The sequence below is a fragment of the Babylonia areolata genome, chromosome 10 (genome assembly GCF_041734735.1).
Source record: "Babylonia areolata isolate BAREFJ2019XMU chromosome 10, ASM4173473v1, whole genome shotgun sequence".
In the NCBI taxonomy this organism is placed as follows: domain Eukaryota; kingdom Metazoa; phylum Mollusca; class Gastropoda; order Neogastropoda; family Buccinidae; genus Babylonia; species Babylonia areolata.
In genome coordinates, this window is record NC_134885.1 from 44,070,118 (window position 1) to 44,087,719 (window position 17,602).

The 17,602-nt window shown below is 45.7% G+C and overlaps 1 protein-coding gene across 1 annotated transcript in view; it reads left to right on the top strand.

Annotated features, from left to right (window-relative positions):
- The first annotated feature begins 3,136 nt into the window (after positions 1-3,136).
- LOC143286616 (sodium-dependent proline transporter-like) overlaps positions 3,137-17,602 on the top strand; it is a 60,308-nt gene continuing 45,842 nt past the window's right edge. Inside the window, exon 1 of the mRNA XM_076594258.1 lies at positions 3,137-3,542. The gene's annotated coding sequence lies outside the window, so the exon portion shown is untranslated. The remainder of the gene's footprint in view (positions 3,543-17,602) is intronic.

The window sequence follows — 17,602 nt, forward strand, 5'->3', positions numbered from 1 at the left end:
CACACACACACACAGAGAGAGAGAATTTTAAGGTATTTATTGACATTAACAACAGACAAAGCAGTACCATCAAGGAACCATTTTTCTCATGGTGCCAAGTAGAACCTACCCCCCCACCCCACCCCCTCAGCCCCCCACCCTCCCACCCCCCCTCCACCGCACCCCCTTTTCCTAAACACAATAATATTGCATTTGTTATAAAATATCTGAATCTGAATCTGAATCACGGCGACTTAGTTCTGCTGGAGGATATCATTTAATCATCGGTTTTCAGTTTGAAAAAAAAAGAAAAAAAAAAAGACACACACACAAAAAAGACGCCATATAATGTCATATAAGCCTATCATAACCACGATATTACATATTCATATGTTTATTAGTCAACTGGTAATTCTTTGCCAGCCCTCAGGGTAGAGAGATTATCATAATTACTGTATGATATCATGGGTGTTAGAAAAAGATTGGAAGTGTCTAGGGATGGGAAAGGGAGGGGGTCAGGGATGGGAGGTTGTTGACTTGCATTCTCAATGCCGAACACTTGCAAACGTCGTGTAAGTATTCTGGATATCTAGAACCACGCTTGCCCACCCACCCCCCACCCCCACCCCCTGCACTGCCCTCTCTCTCTCTTTCTCTCTTAATCTTGTTCAGCAGTTCCCCAGCGTGCCTTCACTCCCTGTAACGTTACCGCCCCTCTTTCAGCCTTCACTGTCTGTAACCTTACCGCCCCTCTTTCAGCCTTCACTGTCTGTAACGTTACCGCCCCTCTTTCAGCTCTTTCCATTATACTCCTCCATCAAACACAGACCTGCACGTGCAATGATGTCTTTGGATCTTTTCAAGATAAAAAGGGAAAGGGGTTTTGTCGTATATGTTTCTTTCGAAGAAAAGAAAAACGTATTCACTCTGATTTTGTCTGCTTGCTTCGAAAAAGAAATGGGGAAATCATTCAGGTCGATGGATTTTTCAGTGTCATTGAAATCCTCCTTTACAAAAAAAAAAAGGACTTGATTACTGTCAAACACTTTGTATATCTGTGGGACACGACATTTTTCCTTTCTTTTTTTTTCGTTGCCTTAAACTATTCACTTCCAAACGAAGTACCATTCTTGGAGGAACTGTTTACTTTGCAGAAGACGTCAGCTCTCTCCGAAGACACGGAGCGCTCAACTGCTTGGAACGAATCGGGCACAAGGAGATCTAGCTTGCATTGACTGCCCTGGCCTCAGTTTCAGTTTCAGTTTCAGTAGCTCAAGGAGGCGTCACTGCGTTCGCACAAATCCATATACGCTACACCACATCTGCCAAGCAGATGCCTGACCAGCAGCGTAACCCAACGCGCTTAGTCAGGCCTTGAGAAAAAAAAAGAAAAGAAAAAAAAGGTGAATAAATAATAGATAAGCTTCCATAAATAAATAAGTAATAATTATAATATAAAAAGGTAGTAATAATAATAATAATAATAAAAATAATGATAATAATAATAAATAAATAAATAAGACAACAATGATGATAAATAAGCAAATAAATGTAAAACATGAAGACACACATTCACACATACATCCACACATGCATAACAGATATGCACCAAACATGCAATTTCACAGATATGAAAGTACAGTCAAATACATATAAACGTACATGAGCTCCAACACACACACACACACACACACCACACATTACCCTGCACCTCCTCTACCCCCCTCCTCCACACACTCATTTCTGGTCTACGTATCGCAGCTTCCACGGCACACACACACACACACACTCACACACACACACACACACACACACACACAGAGATGAACACTTACTTGTACAAGCACACACACACACACGCCCATATCTCCCACCTCCAACCCCCCACACATATATACAAGGATATATATATATACGTTCCAATATCCTGTTGCTCCCACAGTGTAGGCATGCATACACTCACATACCTCATCCTCTACCCCACCTCCCCTCCGCACCCCCACCTCCCCCTCACACACACACACACACACGCACGTGCACAGAACTCTCCTGACACTTGTGTACACTTACACTCTCGCGCATGCACAAACGCACTCAAAACCACAGACCCACACATGCACACAAACACACCTCAGATGTACAGCAGCGGTATTATGGTGCCGGTGAGCGCTGCATGGAACGTTTTGTCAGAGCAGTTGAATACCTCTCCCAGCTGCACACCTTGCCCCATAATGACGACAGTGCTTCGCTTATTTATGGCTGGTTTGATTCCAGAGATTGTCAATAGAAATCATTCAGAAGTTATAGCTTTCTAGTTGCCATAAACCTCGCAGTCACATTTACCGTTCTAAAGTCAATTAGGGTGGGCCGTTTTTCCTCCCACTTTGGAATCAACCGTCGCTGGGCTCGTCTCTCTTCTTCAACGTTGCCAGGGCGAAAAATGTGCACCTTTCATTGGGTGATCAAAACCCCAGGGCCTTTTAATGTTGACACAGTTTTCCCTGTAACCCGACTTCATCAAGACAGTCAGCAAAGTGGCCACGGTGTCCCATATGCAAAACATGGCCCCGGAGGTTTCGTTTCATTTCTTTTGACACCCCGGCAAAGAACACATGTCTTTTGTCCACTTTTGGGGGAGCAGGCACAATACACAAATGGATAGCGTTTTGAGGAGTGGGGGGGGGGGGGGGGGGGGGGGGGGGGAGAGAGAAAGAGACTTGGCACTGCATGTCTCAGGGAGAATACATTAGGCTTTAATCTAAACACACACACATATAATGAATTTAAAAATAAAATAAATAAAAAGAAAGGAAAAAAATCGGTGACACACGCGGCATACCATACAACCGTCCCCCCCCCCCTTAACCCCCCCTCCCCCCACGCACAGACCACCTCCCCGCCTCTCTCTCTTTCTGCCACACATATTTCCTCACTTCCTCTCTGACGTCCTCACCCCTGAACTCACCAACACACACGAGGTCTTTTCATTTCAGCTCATTCTTTCAATGATTCTCCATGGGAGGGGTGGGGGGATGAGAGGGGAGAGGGGATTTTGTTCATCTCCTCTGGCTTTCCCCATCTTCCTTCCCTCCACGCCCCCTCCCCCACCCCACACACCCCTCTCCCCGCTCCACACCCTTCCCATGTTCCTGCATTCACTCAGTGGAGACAGCCAGTGAGCAGAGTGTGAAAGGTCACGGTGACGGCGGTCGAACAGCATGGAAAAGTACTGCGCGAGCAGCGCGCGCTCTGACCATCCATCCGTGCCGCTGACCCCTGCACACCCCCCGGGCAGCAGCCAATATAAACGTCAAGTCTACCACAGCCCGCGCCCACTTGCTTTGTCAGCGGCATCTGTGTGCAGACCTGAACCCACTGGAGGCAGCACGCTGCGAGAACAGAGAGAACTGGAGAGAGAGATATAGGCCCTAGAGTCCGCTGGCAGGAACAACGACTCTTTTTGTGCAAGTGGAGTTCACTTTTCCTTCTTTGGGAGGGACAGAGAGAGAGAGAGAGACCGACGGAGCAGCCACGTCAGGTTCAACGACTGAACAGCTGAGCCAGTAGGTCTTGAGGTCAATTCTCTTATTATGCAGTGTGTTGTTGTTGTTATTATTATTATTATTATTATTATTATTATTTTCATCATTATCCTCATCATCAATAGATATTTTTCATTTCAATACATATATCATTTCGTTTTTAGAAACATTTTGTTCTATATCTTTGGTCCCAAGTAACAGATGACAAAGATGATTTCAATGAAGTCAAAAGTCAGAAGATGTGTAAATAGATGTGAGACGTTGGTGTCGTATCACTTTCCTTCCATTGACAAGTTAACACCCAAACTTCACAACTGCATCACTTTCCATTGACAAGTTAACACCCAAACTTCACAAATGCATCACTTTCCATTGACAAGTTAACACCCAAACTTCACAACTGCATCACTTTCCATTGACAAACACCAAAACTTCACAACTGCATCACTTTCCATTGACAAGTTAACACCCAAACTTCACAACTGCATCACTTTCCATTGACAAGTTAACACCCAAACTTCACAACTGCATCACTTTCCTTTGACAAACACCCGAACTTTCAGATTGCATCACTTTCCATTGACAAATACCAAGATATTGATATTGCATTACCGTCTTTTTCACAAACACTGAAACTTTGATTTTACATTAGTCTTCATTGACAAACACTGAAACTTTGATTTTACAATAGTCTAATTTGACAAACACTGAAACTTTGATACTGCATTACTCTTCATTAATTAACTGAACATCATGGACCGAATGGAGTTTTTCACCATCTTTTTTTTTTTTTTGACCCATCTGATAAGAAACCTTTTCAGTGTAAATCCGGTTGCGACGACATGGCAAAACATAACTATAGAAACTGCCTGAGATTTTACGTTTATTTCTATGATAATGAGCTCTCAGTATTTCAATCTACAAAGGTGACAACCCATCGCCCCACCCCCCTCCCCCCACCTCCCACGGCCCATTTTCCCCATCTGTTTTGTCAGGTCGTTTATGTGAGTTGTTTAAAGTTCGTTTCTGTGTTTGATTTATGTTATGGTGATAGTGGTGTCTTGTGGGGGATATTTCTTTTCTTTAAAAAAAAAAAAAAAATGTTGTACCTGACAATAGATTATCATTGATACATAGCACCTATCCTCGGTCAGACACTAGCTCCTCGGACTTCGCGGCAAGATGAAACATTAGCATATACTGTTTAACATTTACTTCTTGTTTGTTTTACATTTATGTCAGTTTTATGCATTCACACAGTCTAAGGATTCTGCCATCTTTACATTCCCGATATCCGATCCCGTTTCCCCCATACTCACTTCCCCATACAGTTCCTTCAGTGTTTCCCCCATACTCACTTCCCCATACAATTCCTTCAGTGTTTCCCCCATACTCACTTCCCCATACAGTTCCTTCAGTGTTTCCCCCATACTCACTTCCCCATACAGTTCCTTCAGTGTTTCCCCCATACTCACTTCCCCATACAATTCGTGCAGTGTTTCCCCCATACTCACTTCCCCAAACAATTCGTGCAGTGTTTCCCCCATACTCACTTCTCCATACAGTTCCTTCAGTGTTTCCCCCATACTCACTTCTCCATACAGTTCCTTCAGTGTTTCCCCCATACTCACTTCTCCATACAGTTCCTTCAGTGTTTCCCCCATACTCACTTCTCCATACAGTTCCTTCAGTGTTTCCCCCATACTCACTTCCCCATACAGTTCCTTCAGTGTTTCCCCCATACTCACTTCCCCATACAGTTCCTTCAGTGTTTCCCCCATACTCACTTCCCCATACAGTTCCTTCAGTGTTTCCCCCATACTCACTTCTCCATACAGTTCCTTCAGTGTTTCCCCCATACTCACTTCCCCATACAGTTCCTTCAGTGTTTCCCCCATACTCACTTCCCCATACAATTCGTGCAGTGTTTCCCCCATACTCACTTCCCCAAACAATTCGTGCAGTGTTTCCCCCATACTCACTTCTCCATACAGTTCCTTCAGTGTTTCCCCCATACTCACTTCTCCATACAGTTCCTTCAGTGTTTCCCCCATACTCACTTCCCCATACAGTTCCTTCAGTGTTTCCCCCATACTCACTTCCCCATACAGTTCCTTCAGTGTTTCCCCCATACTCACTTCCCCAAACAATTCGTGCAGTGTTTCCCCCATACTCCCTTCCCCAAACAATTCGTGCAGTGTTTCCCCCATACTCAGTTCCCCAAACAATTCCTTCTGTCTATGTGTGACCCATGTGGATACTACATTTCACCGATTCAGTGCCTTGCACACACCGGCACACAGTCTGTCACTGACACAGTGCCTTGCACACACCGGCACACAGGCTGTCACTGACACAGTGCCTTGCACACACCGGCACACAGGCTGTCACTGACACAGTGCCTTGCACACACCGGCACACAGGCTGTCACTGACACAGTGCCTTGCACACACCGGCACACAGGCTGTCACTGACACAGTGCCTTGCACACACCGGCACACAGGCTGTCACCGACACAGTGCACAACAGCTGGCTGGAACGTGGGAACACCTTGGAACAAGGACAGTACAGTAGGGACCGTCAACCACAAAATGAGAATGATGTCAATGCCATGTTCATTTTACAAGCTGTTCAAACAATTATATCCTTCAACACTGAAAATGTTTTGGATTTAACATCAGACAGGCAGTATCAGAGCTATACTGTTAAAATGACCCCATTTCTTCACACACACAGACCCCCCCCCCCCTCTCACACATACATATATATATACATATCTTTCACCCCCCCCCTCCCCCACCCCCACCCCCTTTGTTGTTAACGAGGACTGACACATACTGGTCTTCATACAAATGTGTATAATGTGTCAGAAGGGCGAATGTCTTTCACCATGATGTCAGGAGAATTTAGGGCCTAATTTGAGGAACAACTCACACATTAGTCTGAGGCTAAATGTTATGCAAAGATCGATAAAAAGAGAAGAAAAAAAAGAAGAAATAATCGATCAAGTCAAGCCGCATGACTCTTACTCCTCAGTCATCTCCTACACTCAACCCAGATCGTTAAGCCCGCATCAAACTTTTGCCGGCCCGGGGTGCATCTTTGACAGGCTGTGTCAATGAGATGGGGTCCTAATGAGCATTCTGCATGCCTGCAAAAACGGATAGCCAGGAACTGGAGGCCATAGACAAAACGTCTGCGGTGAGCTTTTAAATTTTTTTTTATTTTTATGACAGTGGTAATGAAAAAGTTGTTGACTCCGCCACAGCTTTAGGTGGCTGTATGGTGATGGCTGTCTGTGGAACACTGTGGCTGTATGGTGATGGCTGTATGGTGATGGCTGTCTGTGGAACACTGGCTGTATGGTGATGGCTGTCTGTGGAACACTGTGGCTGTATGGTGATGGCTGTCTGTGGAACACTGTGGCTGTATGGTGATGGCTGTATGGTGATGGCTGTATGGTGATGGCTGTCTGTGGAACACTGGCTGTATGGTGATGGCTGTCTGTGGAACACTGTGGCTGTATGGTGATGGCTGTATGGCTGTATGGTGATGGCTGTATGGTGATGGCTGTCTGTGGAACACTGGCTGTATGGTGATGGCTGTCTGTGGAACACTGTGGCTGTATGGTGATGGCTGTCTGTGGAACACTGTGGCTGTATGGTGATGGCTGTATGGTGATGGCTGTCTGTGGAACACTGTGGCTGTATGGTGATGGCTGTATGGTGATGGCTGTCTGTGGAACACTGGCTGTATGGTGATGGCTGTATGGTGATGGCTGTCTGTGGAACACTGGCTGTATGGTGATGGCTGTCTGTGGAACACTGTGGCTGTATGTCGATGTAACCACAGCATGGCATGAGGACTGGCGATGATTCTTTCATCAGCCTCCAATCGATTGAAAGGCTGTGCCATGTGCAGTCCACCTTTAGATAACAGCAGTGACCGTTGTTCACTGGCGGGTTGGTGGCGGGGTGGGGGTGGGGGCCGGGGGGGGGGGGGGGGCAAGGGGTCAGTTTCCATAGAGGCTGTTGACAAGCACATACATGAATAGTTCGTTCAGTTGTTGAGTAACAGTGCTTTGGTGTTTGTTGGAAGTAGGGCTGACCACCTGTGTGGGTGGACTGTAGGCTGGTCCAGCCATGACTGCAAGGGTTGCTGTCTGAGATATTCACATAGAATGGAGCGCCGCAGAGCACACCACTTCCACAATTTACAGTTGTTGCATCCTTAATTCTCCATCTTTTTATTTCATTTCTGTCTGTGCGGTGCAGTCTGTACCGCCATGGACACAGGTCTGTATTCCCCTCCTCTTCCTCTTCCCCTCACCCTCTCCCTCTCCCTCACCCTCTCCCTCTCTCAGGATAATTTCAGTATTCAGACATACAAACACAGCTACGTGTTACGCACGCAAGCATAGCAGGACAGACGTCATTGCATGGAACAAACAAACAGAACCACCACCACCTCCTCCTCACCCCATCGCCCCCAAAAGAAAGGTGGTAAAAAAGTACAGTGAATAAAGCAGGCGGGCCAGTGGAATTCTACCGCAATGGAAAAACACCACCAGTCAGACTGGAAAAATCCGTCCTTCACTGCGCGACACACCTCGTCTTCGTCCTTCACTCCTCTCTCGCTCTCTCTCTCTCGCTCTCTCTCTCTCTCACTCTCTCTTAGCTGACTAGTCTGCCAACCAATCATTGGGCTCTGTTAGTACGTCCTGACCACTCTCCTGAACAACCAATCTTTATCGATCTCCGTTGACGCAATGAAAGAGTGAAGGGTGATTTGCTGACTATTTTTCTTGTTTTTCTTTTCTTTTTTATGCTTGTTTCGCGTTTGAACCAGTTGTTTGGTCGGTGACTGACCCACTTAGCGATGTAAAAAGCTATTGGCGATTAGCTGGGTGTAGTTATCGGCACGAGTTCCTTGCCAAAGGGTGTGTGTAAAGGGCGTTTGGCGAGAGGGTTAATCCGTCCTGCTTTTTCTGGTTAATCCAAATCTTTCTATCTGTCTTAAGTAGCTTACCGCTCGGTTGTTTAGAAGGCTGGTTGCTATCACATACTTGGTGGTATGATGGTAGTGTTCATGTCGTTAATGTTGTTGTTGTCATTAATAATGTTGTTATATCCCTCTTAACCCATTAACAGCTGAAGCATGGTCATTAGATCAGCGTGGCACCAGAAGACGCGCAGTCACTACTTTCTGTCCACTTAGACGCAGTGTGATTTATTTTGCTGAGGGGAGGTAATGCAGACTGAAGAGAAGAAAGTACAAATAAAGCGTGATGACTAACGTGAAGCTGATTATCTTGTTTCCGTGAAGTCAGAAAACTTCACAGATGAACATGGGCGTCAGCGGCAGTCAGTGGTTAAACTCTCGATATGATGGCCGTGTAGTCCGCTGGGCTGTCCAACAAAGCGCTGCTTCACCTTGGTCAATGGCAGCGTGATGTGGCACACACCTGGTGAACAACAGATAGGAAGTAATATCCGTGACACGGACATCCGGCCCACACGATTGTACATTCTCTCTCTCTCTCCCCCTGTGTGTGTGTGTGTGTGTGTGTGTGTGTGTGTGTGTGTGTGTGTGTCCCCTCTCTTCTCTTCTATCTGTGTGTGTGTGTGTGTGTGTGTGTGTGTGTGTGTGTGTCTGTCTGTCTGTCTCTCTATATATATATGATTCAGTCGAAGTCGGTCGCGGAATGATGGAGGAATGATGTCGCCATATGGCTTTACCTGGTTCATCATTGTTTTCTTTTCACAATGTGTGTCAGGATACTTTCAATGCTTATTTGTTAAGCGTTGAGGACATTGCTGTTGGCTCGGCATTGGTACACCTCGTGGGGTTCCTCTGAAGACCATCATGATATTTTTCTACCGGGTGTGTAGACAACTCTTTATCCTCGTGGGTCCCGTGTGTTAAACATGTCCTGTATTTTTTACGTGCATCTGGAATCTCAGATCTTATTCGGGACCAGAAATTGTCAGGCAAGATTTAGTTGTCCTGGGGAGACACAGAGATTAGGAAATGATGTACTCCCCCTTCTGTCCCCAGGAAATGATGTACTCCCCCTTCTGTCCCCAGGAAATGATGTACTCCCCCTTCTGTCCCCAGGAAATGATGTACTCCCCATTCTGTCCCCAGGAAATGATGTACTCCCCATTCTGTCCCCAGGAAATGATGTACCCCCCCTTCTGTCCCAGGAAATGATTATGTACCCCCCCTTCTGTCCCCAGGAAATGATGTACTCCCCATTCTGTCCCCAGGAAATGATGTACTCCCCATTCTGTCCCCAGGAAATGATGTACCCCCCCCCCTTCTGTCCCCAGGAAATGATGTACTCCCCCTTCTGTCCCCAGGAAATGATGTACTCCCCATTCTGTCCCCAGGAAATGATGTACCCCCCCTTCTGTCCCCAGGAAATGATGATGTACCCCCCCCTTCTGTCCCCAGGAATGATGTACTCCCCATTCTGTCCCCAGGAAATGATGTACTCCCCATTCTGTCCCAGGAAATGATGTACTCCCCTTCTGTTCCCCAGGAAATGATGTACTCCCCATTCTGTCACTCCCCATTCTGTCCCCAGGAAATGATGTACTCCCCCTTCTGTCCCCAGGAAATGATGTACTCCCCCTTCTGTCCCCAGGAAATGATGTACTCCCCATTCTGTCACTCCCCATTCTGTCCCCAGGAAATGATGTTACTCCCCCTTCTGTCCCCAGGAAATGATGTACTCCCCCATCAGGAAATGATGTACTCCCATTCTGTCCCCAGGAAATGACGTACTCCCCATTCTGTCCCCAGGAAATGATGTACTCCCCATTCTGTCCCCAGGAAATGATGTACTCCCGATTCTGTCCCTAAATTTCTACATGCCCTCCAGAGTGTGGATAGTGACACAAGTTTCATTAACCAAGTACTGACTGGACAGACTTCAGAATAGAGTGTGTGACGGGCCAAGTACTGACTGGACAGACTTCAGAATAGAGTGTGTGACGGGCCAAGTACTGACTGGACAGACTTCAGAATAGTGTGTGACGGGCCAAGTACTGACTGGACAGACTTCAGAATAGAGTGTGTGACGGGCCAAGTACTGACTGGACAGACTTCAGAATAGAGTGTGTGACGGGCCAAGTACTGACTGGACAGACTTCAGAATAGAGTGTGTGACGGGCCAAGTACTGACTGGACAGACTTCAGAATAGTGTTTGACGGGAATCGACAAACCGAGTGGATGGGTGAGGGTGGAGGTGTTAAAATGAAAAGGGGAGAGAACTGTAGGGTGTGTGCTGAAGCTGCCTGTCCTGTCAGCCTCTCTGTGACACAGTCAGCTAATGGTGGTTGCCCAGCGGACAGGGTGAGAGAGCACTTTGTGTCCGCTGTCCGCCAGACGACTGACTTGTTCGGGACAATAGGACGGTGTGTGACTGGAGCGCTGTTGAGGGAGGTCACGGTGACAGGAAGGAACACGTCAGTACCTTTGTGCTTAAGGCGGCCAGTATCACTTGTATAACAGCTTAAATGGACCACGAAGCTTTTATGTTTTTAATGCTTTTCCCCCTTCTTCTTCTTCCCATTTGATCTTGTTCTTTGGCGTGCTTCTGTGCTTCGGCCTTTTGACCCGAGGGACTGTCACAAAGGTCAAGTTTACTTCTCTTTTGTGTTCTTTCTTCTTCCTCTCGTTGTTTTCCCTTCTTTGATTATTCACAGCTCACCTGTTTGCCGCTTTCCCCCAGCTTCGCCGTTTGATCTGTTGTTGGTAAGCTCTGAACCTCGACCATTTGACCTCTGCCCTTGTATGTCGTCACAGGCCAGTTTCTTCTTCTTCATTTCTGGTTGACCTGAAGAGTGGTTTCCACCTGTAGAGTGGTTTCCACCTGTCGAGTGGTTTCCACAGGCTTTGTCGTCAAGGGAACGATGTTTTTTCTGGCTTAGATGATGTTGTTTCATTTCGCTATTTCTTTCTTTCTGTTATGGTAGTGGATTTACCTGTTATAAGACGGGGTGATTGTCTCCCTGTAGCTGTGTAGACAGCGGATTAAGGGACCTGTTTTCATGATCGTGATAGGTGTGACAGACCTTTAGTGATCTTTAGAATTTTTGCTTGGTTCGTTTACCGTCATGAGTAACCATCAAAGGCTTCTGGCCTGGCCTTGTCAGGAAGGCGTCTCTCTTTGCGTCTCTCAAACAGAAAAACTTTGCACTTCATTTTTTTTTCATTTATTTTTTTCTGTTTGTTTTAAAATGGTGGTGGTGCCTTCCGGGCGAATGACAGACCACCCAGAGGACTGGCGTGTTGCACAGCTTGTTTCAAAACCACGATTCCTCACAGAGGACTGGCGTGTTGCACAGCTTGTTTCAAAACCACGATTCCTCTCAGAGGACTGGCGTGTTGCACAGCTTGTTTCAAAACCACGATTCCTCACAGAGGACTGGCGTGCTGCACAGCTTGTTTCAAAACCACGATTCCTCACAGAGGACTGGCGTGTTGCACAGCTTGTTTCAAAACCACGATTCCTCACAGAGGACTGGCGTGTTGCACAGCTTGTTTCAAAACCACGATTCCTCACAGAGGACTGGCGTGTTGCACAGCTTGTTTCAAAACCACGATTCCTCTCAGAGGACTGGCGTGTTGCACAGCTAGGTTTCAAAACCACGATTCCTAACACAGGCAGCAAACAGCTGTGACAACCCAGTCTTCTTCGGCTTCTCCTGTCTTGACTGTGCTGTGATTGGTGCGGTTTTCTGTTCTCGTGATTGTCTTTCCTTCTCCTTGAATTTGATTGAGGATTGTTTTTCTTATCGTGACTGAATTAGAGGTCCATTGGATACGATCAACTATTTTCTCGTCACTGTAAGCACGTCACCAGGCATTGTTTTATTGTGGAACATGTATTATGATCATGTTCTTTCGTGTCATAGTAACGTGGGGTTAATGGAGGAAAGAGGGTCGAAAAAAAAAAGAAAAAAAAAGCGGTTTTTTGATAGCAAATTGTGTTCTGAAAGGTAAAATGAAATAACGATCTGGAAGAAAAAAATAAATATAAAACTATCACGGAGATAAATAAAATAAATAATGGAGTTTGGAAGAAGAAAAAATGTCACAGGGACTGAACTCTTGCGATCTATAATAACAATAACTATAATAATAATGATAATGATAATAATAATAATAATAATGATAATGATAATGATAATAATAACAATAATGATAATGATAATGATAAAAAGAGCAATATGACAGATCATTGAAACGGTCCAAAGGGAAACATAAGTGAATAGACAAAACAAATCAATTGATAAACATGAATAAATAACATAGTGAACGGCGACAGGTGGCTGGTGTGTCAGATGATGCTATTGATAAACAGATGAATAAATAACATAGTGAACGGCGACAGGTGGCTGGTGTGTCAGATGATGCTATTGATAAACAGATGAATAAATAACATTGTTATTATTTATTTATAGTCTGTTCATCTAAGATGATGATATTAGAAAATAACACAGTGAACGGCCAGAGGTGGCCGGTGTGTCAGATGATGCTATTGATAAACAGATGAATAAATAACATTGTGAACGGCGAGAGGTGGCCGGTGTGTCAGAGGATGCTGCGCGCATCGTGCCCTAGTACAGGAGGTCGTGCTCTAGTACAGCCGACCTCCAGGGAAGACTGCTGCTAGCTCACCCCAGCAGAACGACCTTCACCTTTTGGGGGGCTGGTCACTGTCGGTAAGTGGCCGGCATGTTGCTCAGCTCGTGGCCGACAGACGATCCATTGTCAGTGTCCTGTGAGTGACGTCCCTGCCTCCCGTCATTCAGCGCCGTGGGGTGAGGGTCATTCACACTCCGTCTCACACAGACCGGGCTTGTTGGCCTGTCCGTCAACTGTGTGTGTGTGTGTGTGTGTGTGTGTGAATAAGGTGTCTCGGGATGAGAGATCTCCGCCACATTATTTAGCGTTTCTGTATTTGTCGGTACGATGGGACTTCATAAAGGCATTCCTGGTGTCCTGTCACATCCACTGGCTTTGTACTGTGACAATTTCTATTTATGTTTAAAAACATAAACTAAAAAGAAAAAAGACTGACCCAAAAGAAAGAATGAAAAACCCTGAAAGGACCCCTGGGTCACTGATGACGGCCCAGAGCCCAGGTGGCAGACCCCGAGACAAGGCCTTCATGGTCAGGCCTGAAAGAGAATGGAAGAAAAAAGAAGAAAGGGGAAAATGGTCCCCCTTGACATGCCACCATGCACTTGGCAAAATGTGCAACAGATTGAACGAAAACAGTAGGGTGTCGCACTCCTACAAACTGCCAGCTGCATGAAAACATTTCAGATAAGTGTTGTGGAGTTTTTTTGAAGACCCCCCCCCCCTCCCACAAAAAAGGAACTGTTCCCTTGGGTATTTACTACGTGGACAGAGAACGACTAGAAAACTAGAGGGGAAGACTTCAAAGACAGTGTGAACGCTATGAATGAAATCTCAAAGGAACAGTTCTGGCCTTGAGTATCAGGGCTGAACACTTTGGGGGCTATTTCGTACTCACCTCGTGTAAAGGTGTCAGTCTGGAACGTAGCGAGATACGCCAGCGTGGTTTCCCTGGTAAAGCACTGGACTGGCATTCCTCAGACAGCGGGGAAGCGATTTTCCGGGATGTGCTCATCATAAAAAAACCTGGCCTTCGACCATTCCACCTCAAAGTGCTGGCGTTCTAGACCGTTAATCTGTCGGTTGTTGCTGACGCCATTCTTTTGTTGGACCTGTTTCTCTTGTAATCACGTTGTTCAGCAAAGTGAATTACACCACAGAAAAGTACACTATGACTGTACACCGAAAAGAATGACACAAGTGAAAAGCACACTAAAAGGATTGACACAAGTGAAAAGTACAATATTAGGAAGTAACAGCTCTTCACGTTGATGTCACTGATTTCCTTTCACTAAGGATCAGCAGCTGATGGGTTAATGCAATGTCAGGGTTCTTCTCTCCTCCTCCACCACACCCTCTGCAATGAAACGCCTCCCCCACAGTTCAGTGTGTGGGTGTGTGGGTGTGGGTGATAGACGTGAGTGACTGATTGACAAAACAGTCCAAGGCCTGACTGACGTCTTGGATCTGTGCATCGCTCAGGTGTCTGCTTTGAAGACATGGTTTTGAAGAGAGGAGGAAAAGAAAAAGAGGATTAGGATGAGGAGGAGGAGAAGAACGAGGAGGAGGAGAAGGAAGAAGAGGAAGGAGGAGGAGGAGGAGAAGGAAGAAGAAGGAAGAAGAGGAAGCAGGAGGAAGAAGAGGAAGGAGGAGGAGGGGGAGAAGAAGAAGAAAGAGGAGGAGGAGGAGGAAGAAGAGGAAGGAGGAGGAGAAGGAAGAAGATGAAGGAGGAGGAGGGGGAGGAGGAAGGAGGAAGAGAAGAGGAGAAGAAGACAAAGAATGTGCAGACCGGAAATGAAAGACGTAGTTTGTTGCATTTTGTTTTACATTACTGGTATATATAGCACACAGGGCATTCTTCAAGGCTACTTGCTTTGGGCATGACCGACAGTCTCAAGACTGGAAGAGTCAGTCAAGAAAGGTTGTCCTGGCTTCAGCTGCCTTGAATGGCGGTGTATCTTGCAGCAATGTTGCTGTTCACACCATGGAGTTTGAACTGACCAGCGATGCCTGACCACTGATATATATATATATATATATATATATATACACACACACATATACATATCTATCTATCTATCTATATTTATATCTATATATATAGTTCACACTCTCTACATGTCCTGAAGAAGCTGTTGAACAGCGAAAATTTGCTGCTTTTTTAGAACTGATACAAGTTTTAAAGACGTGAAGAGCAAGCGCACATGTCCGCACACACAAACTGTTGCATGGGATTTTACTTTGTTCCTTGGTGCACTCTAGGGTACAGTACGTTATTATAGTAAAATGTAGTATAATGTAGCATATTGCAGAGTCTACTGTACTGAAGTGTGATGTAGTATTCTGTAGTACACCGTGAACTGTAGTGTTCTCTGTAGTATAATGTAGCATATTGCAGAGTCTACTGTACTGAAGTGTGATGTAGTATTCTGTAGTACACCGTGAACTGTAGTGTTCTCTGTAGTATAATGTAGCATATTGCAGAGTCTACTGTACTGAAGTGTGATGTAGTATTCTGTAGTACACCGTGAACTGTAGTGTTCTCTGTAGTATAATGTAGCATATTGCAGAGCCTACTGTACTGAAGTGTGATGTAGTATTCTGTAGTACACCGTGAACTGTAGTGCCCTCGTTCCCACTGCTCCCCCCAGTTTCAGTTTCAGTTTCAGTAGCTCAAGGAGGCGTCACTGCGTTCGGACAAAACCATATACGCTACACCACATCTGCCAAGCAGATGCCTGACCAGCAGCGTAACCCAACGCGCTTAGTCAGGCCTTGAGAAAAAACAAACAAAAAAAACAAAACAAAAAAAACCGGGGGAATAAATAGTAGATAAGCTTACATAAATAAATAAATAATAATTACAATATAGAAAAAGGTAGTAGTACTACTAATACTAATACTAATAAAATGATAATAATAATAATAATGAAAAAAAAAAGACAACAATGGTGATAAATAAGCAAATAAATGTAAAACATGAAAACACACATTCACACATACACCCACACATGCATAACAGATATGCACCAAACATGCAGTTTCACAGATATGAAAGCACGGTCAAATACATATCAACGTACATGAGCTCCAACACATAGACACACACACACACACACACACACACACACACACACACACACATTACCTTGCACCTCCTCTACCCCCCTCCTCCACACACTCATTTCTAGTCTACGTATCGCAGCTTCCACGGCACACACACACACACACACACACACACGCACAAACTCACACTCACAGAGATGAACACTTACTTGTGCAAGCACACACACATACGCCCACATCTCCCACCCCCAACCCCCACACATATATATATATATATATATATACGTTCCAATATCCTGTTGCTCCCACAGTGTAGGCATGCATACACTCACATACCTCATCCTCTACCCCACCTCCCCCCCACACTTCCACCTCCCCTCGCACACACACACACACACACATACACAGAACTCTCCTGACACTTGTGTGCACTTACACTCTCGCGCATTCACAAACGCACTCAAAAGCACAGACCCACACATACACACAAACACACACATACACACACGTACAGAGGCTGCCACTGATTGGCCGCAAGAGGGATGGGAAAAGATCTCTGATGCCAATAACGTGGCGTCTAGTGTGTTGCTCAGTCTATTGTATTTGGAAAGGCCCACAGAGACTCTGTTCCGTTTTGAAGAAATTTGCGTTACCAGCAAGTCTGTCAGCTCGCTCATTTCCCTTAACACCTGCATGTCCCGGGCAGTATGACCATGTGAGTTTTTTAATCTGAAAGTTGCGCATTGCCTTATGCCACTGTGGGCTTCCCATTCCGTTTTCAATTTTCTGTATGAGGTTCATTGAGTCGGTTAGAATCATGGCATGTTGGTTTCCGGGCGTATGGATGGACGATAGCCACTGGAGGGCATGTGTCGCAGCTTCAACTTCCATCGTTAGGCTGGAGGTTGTGACTTTGTAGGCAGCATTCTCTTCCCAAATTGTTTTTCCATTTTGTTTCGCAGTGAATCCCCAACCAGACTGGTCTTTGGTGACTGAACCATCTGTGTATATGATGATGTCCTCTTCTTTACTGTTTTCTTCTATGAGTAGCTTCACTTCCACATCAGTTTTGCCCTCTGGCCATTCCCGACAATGTCTTCCTAGAGTGGGTGAAATGGCTGTGTTGAATAGATGGTTGAGGTTTTCGGGGTTTTTCTCCCATTCTTTTGTTTCTTTCAGGTCTTGTAGTCGGCATACTAGCTGGATTGTGTCTTCTGCTTCTGCTACAGCGACTTGTGCATGCGAAAGAGCACGTAGCCCAAGTAAGGAGCAAGTCTTACAATGGCCGGGTCTCTTGAGGTTTTCGCTGAAGTGTTCCACTTAACCAGCGAGAGCAGAATAGACTGCCGACGCTGACCCC